Raw genomic sequence first — 7553 nt, 5'->3', positions numbered from 1 at the left:
ACTGTCTGGTCCTGGGAGGGTTTTATCTGAATTAAAGGGCCTGTTTATTGTCACCTCAGTGCAGAATTGGGATGTGACACAACTCTTGTGGCCGACTTTAATCCTTCCTTTATTCCTCCATCTCCCACAAGATTCTGGTGCATTATGGGAGATCAATGCAGAGTAGCCAGTCATTTAGGAAGACTTGGCGCACATGGCTCTTTCTCTGTAAAGCCGCTCCTAATGGAGCACTTAAGCGACACATGCAGTAAGAGCCGAGAGTCATTTACTCAGGCGTGCCGGTGTGGGAGTAATCGTTTAAAGCCCAGCTGAACGGATCAATGGAGTTGTAATTGTCAGAACAAATGGTCGGTTTCAAGGCTTTGCCGCCCTCTGTTTGTTATCGGCCTGATCTTGTAATAGAAATGGATTCGGTTTTCTTTTATCCTATCAGTTTTCATTTGACGAGGTTCTTTAATAACATGTGGTAACAACATCCCCTGCTGCATTTTATCAATATGCATTAGCCCACTGTAATATCACTAATGTATATGACGGAAGGGTTAAATTAATCTTCTCCTGCTTAAAGCCATAGATTAGCACTGTGCTCTCTGCGCTACTATAAATTGAGTGAATTATTAATGAGGGGGAAATGACAGCGCTTCCCCGCCGCCCCCAGCCCATCTGAGTAATTCTTAATGCACTTACACTGAATTGACCATATGGTGACCATGAACTGTCTCACCTTTCAGAAAAAAAACTAAACCAAGACATGGTATTAGCGGCATTTGTGGTTGAGCAGTGCGGTCTATTATCAGTGGAATCACGGATATGAATGATACAATTATTTAATCAGGCTAGTTGAGGAAAGCTTATTTATTAACTAATCAGACATACAATTTCCAATTAAATGTGTGCACATACAAACTAAAAACAATTCAAAAATACTGCCTGTCAACATTCTAGTAACTATCCACCACACTATTGCAGCAATGTTGCAACACACTAAAAATCTAATTTAGAACACCTTAGCAGTGTCCTAGCAACCACCTATAACAGCCTGCATATCAACATCTTAGCAACCATCCACCACACTATTGCAACAATGTAGCAACACACTAAAATTCTATCTTAGAAAACCTTTTCAATTGTCTGGCAACCACCTAAAAAACCCTAGCAACTGTCTGTCAACATCCTAGCAACCAGCAAAGTCATTCCTAGTAACCATCCACCACATTATTGCAAAAATGTAGCAACACACAAAAAAATCTATTTTAGAACACCTTAGCAGTGTCCTAGCAACCACCTATAACAGCCTGCATATCAACATCTTAGCAACCATCCACCACACTATTGCAACAATGTAGCAACACACTAAAAATCTATTTTAGAACACCTTTGTAATTGTCTGGCAACCACCTAAAACACCCTAGCAACTGTCTATCAATATCCTAGCAACCAGCAAAGACATCCTAGTAACTATCCACCACATTATTGCAAAAAAGCCTTAGCATTATTCTAGTAACCATTCATAACACCCTAGCAATGGCCTGTCAACATCCTAGCAACCAGAAAAGACATCTTTGATTCTTTACATGTGTAATGATGTCCAGTGACTTGTTTGCATTATTTATGCATTATTTTATTTATTTGTAAGACTTTTTTATGACTAAATTTGGTAATGGGAGAGTAAAAATATTTTTAAAACGTACACCGTTCAAACTAGGCTGCTTATGTTGAAGTGTTTGGGATGTGGCTTTTAATGATGAGACCTTTTTTGTAATCAGGCTCTCAAAAAGTATATAACAATTTGGATATAGATTTATCGGCCAACATATCGGTTATCGGCTTTCAAAAATAAAGAATAATCGGTTATCGTATCGGCCAAAATTTTCATATCGGTGCATCCCTACTAGTAACTATTCAAAACACTATTGGAATTATGTAGCAACACACTAAAAATGTCTAGCAGTGTCCTAGCAACCATTCATCACACCCTAGCAACTGACACTCAACATCCTAGCAACCTGCAAAGACACCCCATGTTGATAATTTGCTTATCAACACCCTAGGAACCACTAAACAGAACCTATGTTTCCACAACACCCTTGCAACAGTTCAAAATTACCCTAGCAACTGCACAGCACACTAAAAAATCAGCAATTGCTCATTTTAGATTCCCATATTCTTCAGACAAATATTAAACTCAAGTTCATGTGGAAACCCATTTCCTCCAAGGTAACTGCGACTTTTTATCTCACATTTCTGACTTTTTTATCAGAATTGTGAGCTTATATCTCGCAATTTTGACTTTATAACACGATTGTGAGTGAGATATAAACTCGCAGTTGCAAGAAATAAGTCTGAATTGCGAGATTAAAGCTTGCAATTGTGAGAAAAAAACACAATTGTAACTTTATAACTAGCAATTGGAAGTTTATATTCTGAGAAAAAAAGAAAATTGCGAGATGTAAACTCGCAATTGTGAGAATTGTCAGAATTGTTAGATAAATGTCGCAATTGTCTTTTTATATATTTTTTTCATTAAGTGGCAGAAAAACAGGCTTCCATTATTTCATGCTTCAGTGCTCGGTGTATTTATATTCTCCACAAGCGCCTGCGTGTATCACGTCATTGCTTGATGACTTTGTTTGTAACAAGCGTACTAGCATATGTGCAACGCTTTCTCAAGCAAGACGACATTGAAATTCCCTGTGCACCACACAGAACCCATTTGCCTTTTGTTTTTCATCAATTCTAACAATAGCCGCTTGTCCTTTTCACATTGTGTACATAAACAGTCCAAAAGAAGCAATTAATTGCTGTGATGCAGACGTCTCTGGTGCAGGAAAACACTCAGCGCCGCCTGGTGTGTAATATCATCTACATCTAAAGCAATAGAAAGGTTAGAGGAACAATTGGAACAGCACTCTCAAAGAACAGACATGAGTAATTACTAGATTCTTCAAGGTGACATTTAAAAATGAATCTCAATGGGAAAGGGCACATGCAGGAAGTCAATAAAAAGAGACTGGGATAAAAACAGGAAGGACATTCTTTAACTTATATAGCATGCCTCTGACATAAACCATATTTATGCAATTTAGTGGCTGGAAAATGTGTCTTGGCTGCTGTACTAGAGCATCAGTGAGATCTTTACTTGTGCAAAACTCACTGATATCATGCTAATGTATTGTGTATGGTTGTTAGGGCGTTGAGTGGTGTGGATTACTTATGGATTATTGTGATGTTTTTATCAGCTGTTTGGACTCTCATTCTGACGGCACCCATTCACTGCAGAGGATCCATTTGTGAGAAATTTATGTAATACTACATTTCACCAAATCTGATGACAAAACAAATTCATTTACATCTTGGATGGCCTGAATATGAGTAAATTCTGGTCTCTAGATATGGTTCGGTTCCCTCCTTCAATGCAAGTCCCTCCTTACATTAAATGCTAAGTGTTAAAGTTTGTTCAAATCCCCCCAACCTTAAGCATGAGCAATACTTATATGCGTTAGCAAATAGCGCTAAATATAGCTGACTGATATAATCAGCTGTCAGGGAGGAGGAGAGAGCACTTACATTAAGATAATCCTGCTAAGACATTCATATTTTACATTTAAATGAGACTTGGAAGCGTCTTGCAAATGTTGAGATGGGTCATTTAAGATCATTTAAATGTCAATAACAGATAGAAATGCTTGATGCAGGTATTCCAGGATTTTGTGGGTGAAATTAATAAGTATGGTTATGAAACCAGTCTCCAAACTAAATATAAAAATGAATCCAAAGCAAAACTGAAATAAATTGCAGTCAAGTCCCAATGCAATCATTCTTGCTAAGGTAAGCGTCACTATTACTTATTGCTCATAGTATTAATTTTTGACAGCAAACTTATCCTGCACCATCTGTGCAGTATCTTTTCCCCCATAACAGATTTGGGCAAAACCACATATATTAGTGCACTTGAAAACACTAAGAAAATCCTAGCAACCACTTAGCGACCACTCGGTCCCCTAGCAACGACACAGCAATGCTCTAAATATACTCAGAACAACTTACTGTCATTGCTTATGTTTCATAACACTATTCACAATGCAACACAAGTATGTCACTTATGATAGAGCAACAGTAAAGAGTATCTTGTTCAAGGTCGATAGGTTAGCACAAAACTCTATGCATGTTAAAGTAGTAGTTTACACCAAAAATTTGCCCAAAATGTATTCGCCCTCAGGTCATCCATGATGAGTTTTTTTCTTCGTCAGATTTGGAGAAATTCAGCATTCTGTCACTTGCTCACCAATGGATGCTCTGCAGTGAATGGGTGCCGTCAGAATGAGAGTCCAAACAGCTGATAAAAACATCACAATTATCCACACCACTCCAGTCCATCAGTTAATGTCTTGTGAAGCGAAAAGATGTACATTTATTATGGATTATAGACATGTATTTTAGCCAGAAGCAATGGTTTGAAGTTAAAACGCCTTGTTTTTTTCTTACAAACACGCAGATTTTGGCTTCACAAGACATTAACTGATGTACTGGAGTGGTGTGGATTACTTGTGGATTATTGTGATGTTTTTATCAGCTGTTTGGACTCTCATTCTGACGGCACCCATTCACTGCAGAGGATCCACTGGTGAGAAAATGATGGAATCCTACATTTCTCAAAATCTGATGAAGAAACAAACTCATCTACATCTTGGATGGCCTGAGGGTGAGTAAACTGTCATTAAATTATCATTTTTGGGGGAACTGTTCCTTTAACCATGAACAAATGGACTGCATACTTACAGTACAATGTATTTTTACACCAGCTCACATTTCAGACCCAGGACGGCTCAGATGTAACTGTTGTTGGGGGTTGGACAGACTCAAAACAGTCACGGGTCAACAAATGGGCATAAAAATATCCCATTGTCTGATTTAGCAAAATGGCTTGCCAAAAATGTCTTTCTTTGAGGACTGAACATTTGAAAGCACTGCTTTATTGTTTACCTCTTTGCAATTCCTGCATCCCCTCGCGGAAGCAGCATGCATCTTCTGCTGAAACACTTCGGTTCTCCATACTTCATGAAGGCACTCCATCTCAAAGGCACAGCTTCCCATCTCAGCTGGCCGTCTGCCTTTTGATTATATGTGGAGGGCACTCTGTGCAATGCAATCAATTTCTAGGGTGGTTGAAGAAAGAACACAAAGTGAGAGGTGTTTTGTTTGGCGGACCCTTTTGAGCAGCAGTTCAATTGCTCACCTGAAGACTGGAGGGTCAATAGACTGTTGATGGTGGCCATGAACCCATGGGACATCAGCGCACCATCGATCTGAATGGAGAATATGCTTGCTTTTTTGAGGAATCATTCATTTTTGTAGCACAAACAGTACCAGAAGCATTTCATGATGAGCAATAGTACTAGTGATGTTTGCACCACTAACAAGCAGTTCGTGCATCAGAAATACTGTACATTTCTCATCCCAGGAATACACCACCGCAGGACAAGCACATGTTCAGTCTGTTGAATGCCATAAATGAATCTGGCCATGTTTCAGCCCCGTTGAAGATCCAGAGTGTTTTGGAGTGGCTGAGAAACGCAATTAGACAGTTTAATGTGACAGAGGGAATATTTACACAGGATTCTCTAGATGGCTGACTGTGACAGCGCTGAAGCAAGACACATTAATTCATTTCTCTCCTCCGCCGAGACAGACACGTCGCTGATTGTGGCGGTTCTCTAAAGTATGTGACATCTCTGCATACTTAACCCTATAAAGCCTACTGTATCCTATTTGATACGCACATTTCTAAAGCCTCTAAATGATCAACATGATCAAAACTGCTGAAAAACCTGTTGTTCACAATCTACTACATGCCTTCTGTCGTCTGACTGATAGTTTAGACTTATTTTAGCAAATAAAAGGCCTTTTATTATAATTGTACAAATGCCACCTTCAGCTTGTGATTCACATGTCTTTTTGCTGTGAAATCTTTACTGACTTTTATCAACTTAAGAATAACTTTTTATTATATTATTAGTAATATTTCAATATGAACATGTACTGGACTGAAGCAGCTTAGGTTTACTTGATTATCCATGCATCATTTATTTATTTATTTTTTTAGAAAAATCCTGTTCAAATATGATTATCAGACCTTTGAGGAACGTTTATAAGTTCATCGCTCAAGTCATCATTGTATTGCATTGCTTTAGATGTTTTGATCATAAATTAAGCATTTAAATCTCATCTTACTAAGACATATTATTGGAGATAGAGAGTGACGACTGATATTTATATCATTTTATGTAAGTAATCTGCTATACTGTTATAAAGCGTTACATTGCATGAGTTACATTACAAACATCAGAATTTCATCTTTTTGTCCATATAAATATCAGCATCTGCACCAAATTGCATATTTTTGTTCAAATTGGGCTTCTGAATAAAATTGAGCTGTTTTTCCATATTCTCACTATAGCATACTATAAGCAATAAAAGCCTGATGATACTCAATAAAAATTGCATATGCAAACTCTTTTTTGTAGATTTTATTTTGTCTAAAGGTTCAATAAACTGTTATATTTTTTAAAATATAGCGAACTATTATTTCATATGTCAGGATTTCAAAGGCATCGTAACAGGAAAAAAATCTATAATTAAAGCAAAAAGAGCCCCTACCAAGTATTGAGTACATGTACATACATGTAGTAAATTAACATACTTTCCAGAAGGCCAACAATTCACTAAATGTTTTTATGAAATATTCTAATTTGTTGAGATTGGTGATTGCATTGGTGGGTTTTTGTTAAATGTGAGCCAAAATCATCACAATTAAAAGAACCAAAGACTTAAACTACTTCAGTCTGTGTGCATTGAATTTATTTAATACACGAGTTTCACAATTTGAGTTGAATTACTGAAATAAATGAACTTTTCCACGACATTCTAATTTATTGAGATGCACCTGTATATGTGTGTGTGTGTGTGTGTGTGATGACCTTCATTACTGCAACAAAACATAAATTTAATTTTGACAAATTACGCCTGATTTAAACCTAATTTAACTGACTAATTAAGTCAATTTATATTAATTTTCCTCAACTGATTAGACATCCATTTAAACGCAGGCATGAATTGGACCTCCTCAGTTGAGTTGTGAGTGGCGCTCGACCCTTTTTCAGACAGACGTGTGCAGCATCGAGGTGTTTCAGTCACAAGGGTTTCTTCGAGTAGCGTCTGGAGCAGAAATGTGCTGACAACATAAGACGGACGACCCGCGCAGCCGCTGGCATTAGTTTGATAAGCTGTGGTCCGGCGGCTGCAGCGGGCCGAATAATTTATTGTGACTTTCACTCCATCCTCATTCTGGGACACCTTTCTGTGAATGCGCTGACAAGTCAATCTCTTGGCAATGCATTACTCAGCTGCTTTATCTTAAACCAGCAGCACTCCTGTGGATGAACAGCCATATTTTAAACTCCAGTGTCTCATGTGAAGGTGCGGATGCATTGGAATGGACGGGAGTGTGTGTGTGTGTGTGTGTGTGTGTGTGTGTGTGTGTGTGTGTGTGAGTG

The sequence above is a fragment of the Sinocyclocheilus grahami genome, unplaced genomic scaffold, assembly GCF_001515645.1.
Source record: "Sinocyclocheilus grahami isolate Dianchi unplaced genomic scaffold, SAMN03320097.WGS_v1.1 scaffold179.1, whole genome shotgun sequence".
NCBI lineage: Eukaryota > Metazoa > Chordata > Actinopteri > Cypriniformes > Cyprinidae > Sinocyclocheilus > Sinocyclocheilus grahami.
The sequence above is the reverse complement of the archived record's forward strand: the minus strand, read 5'-3'. Positions refer to the sequence as shown.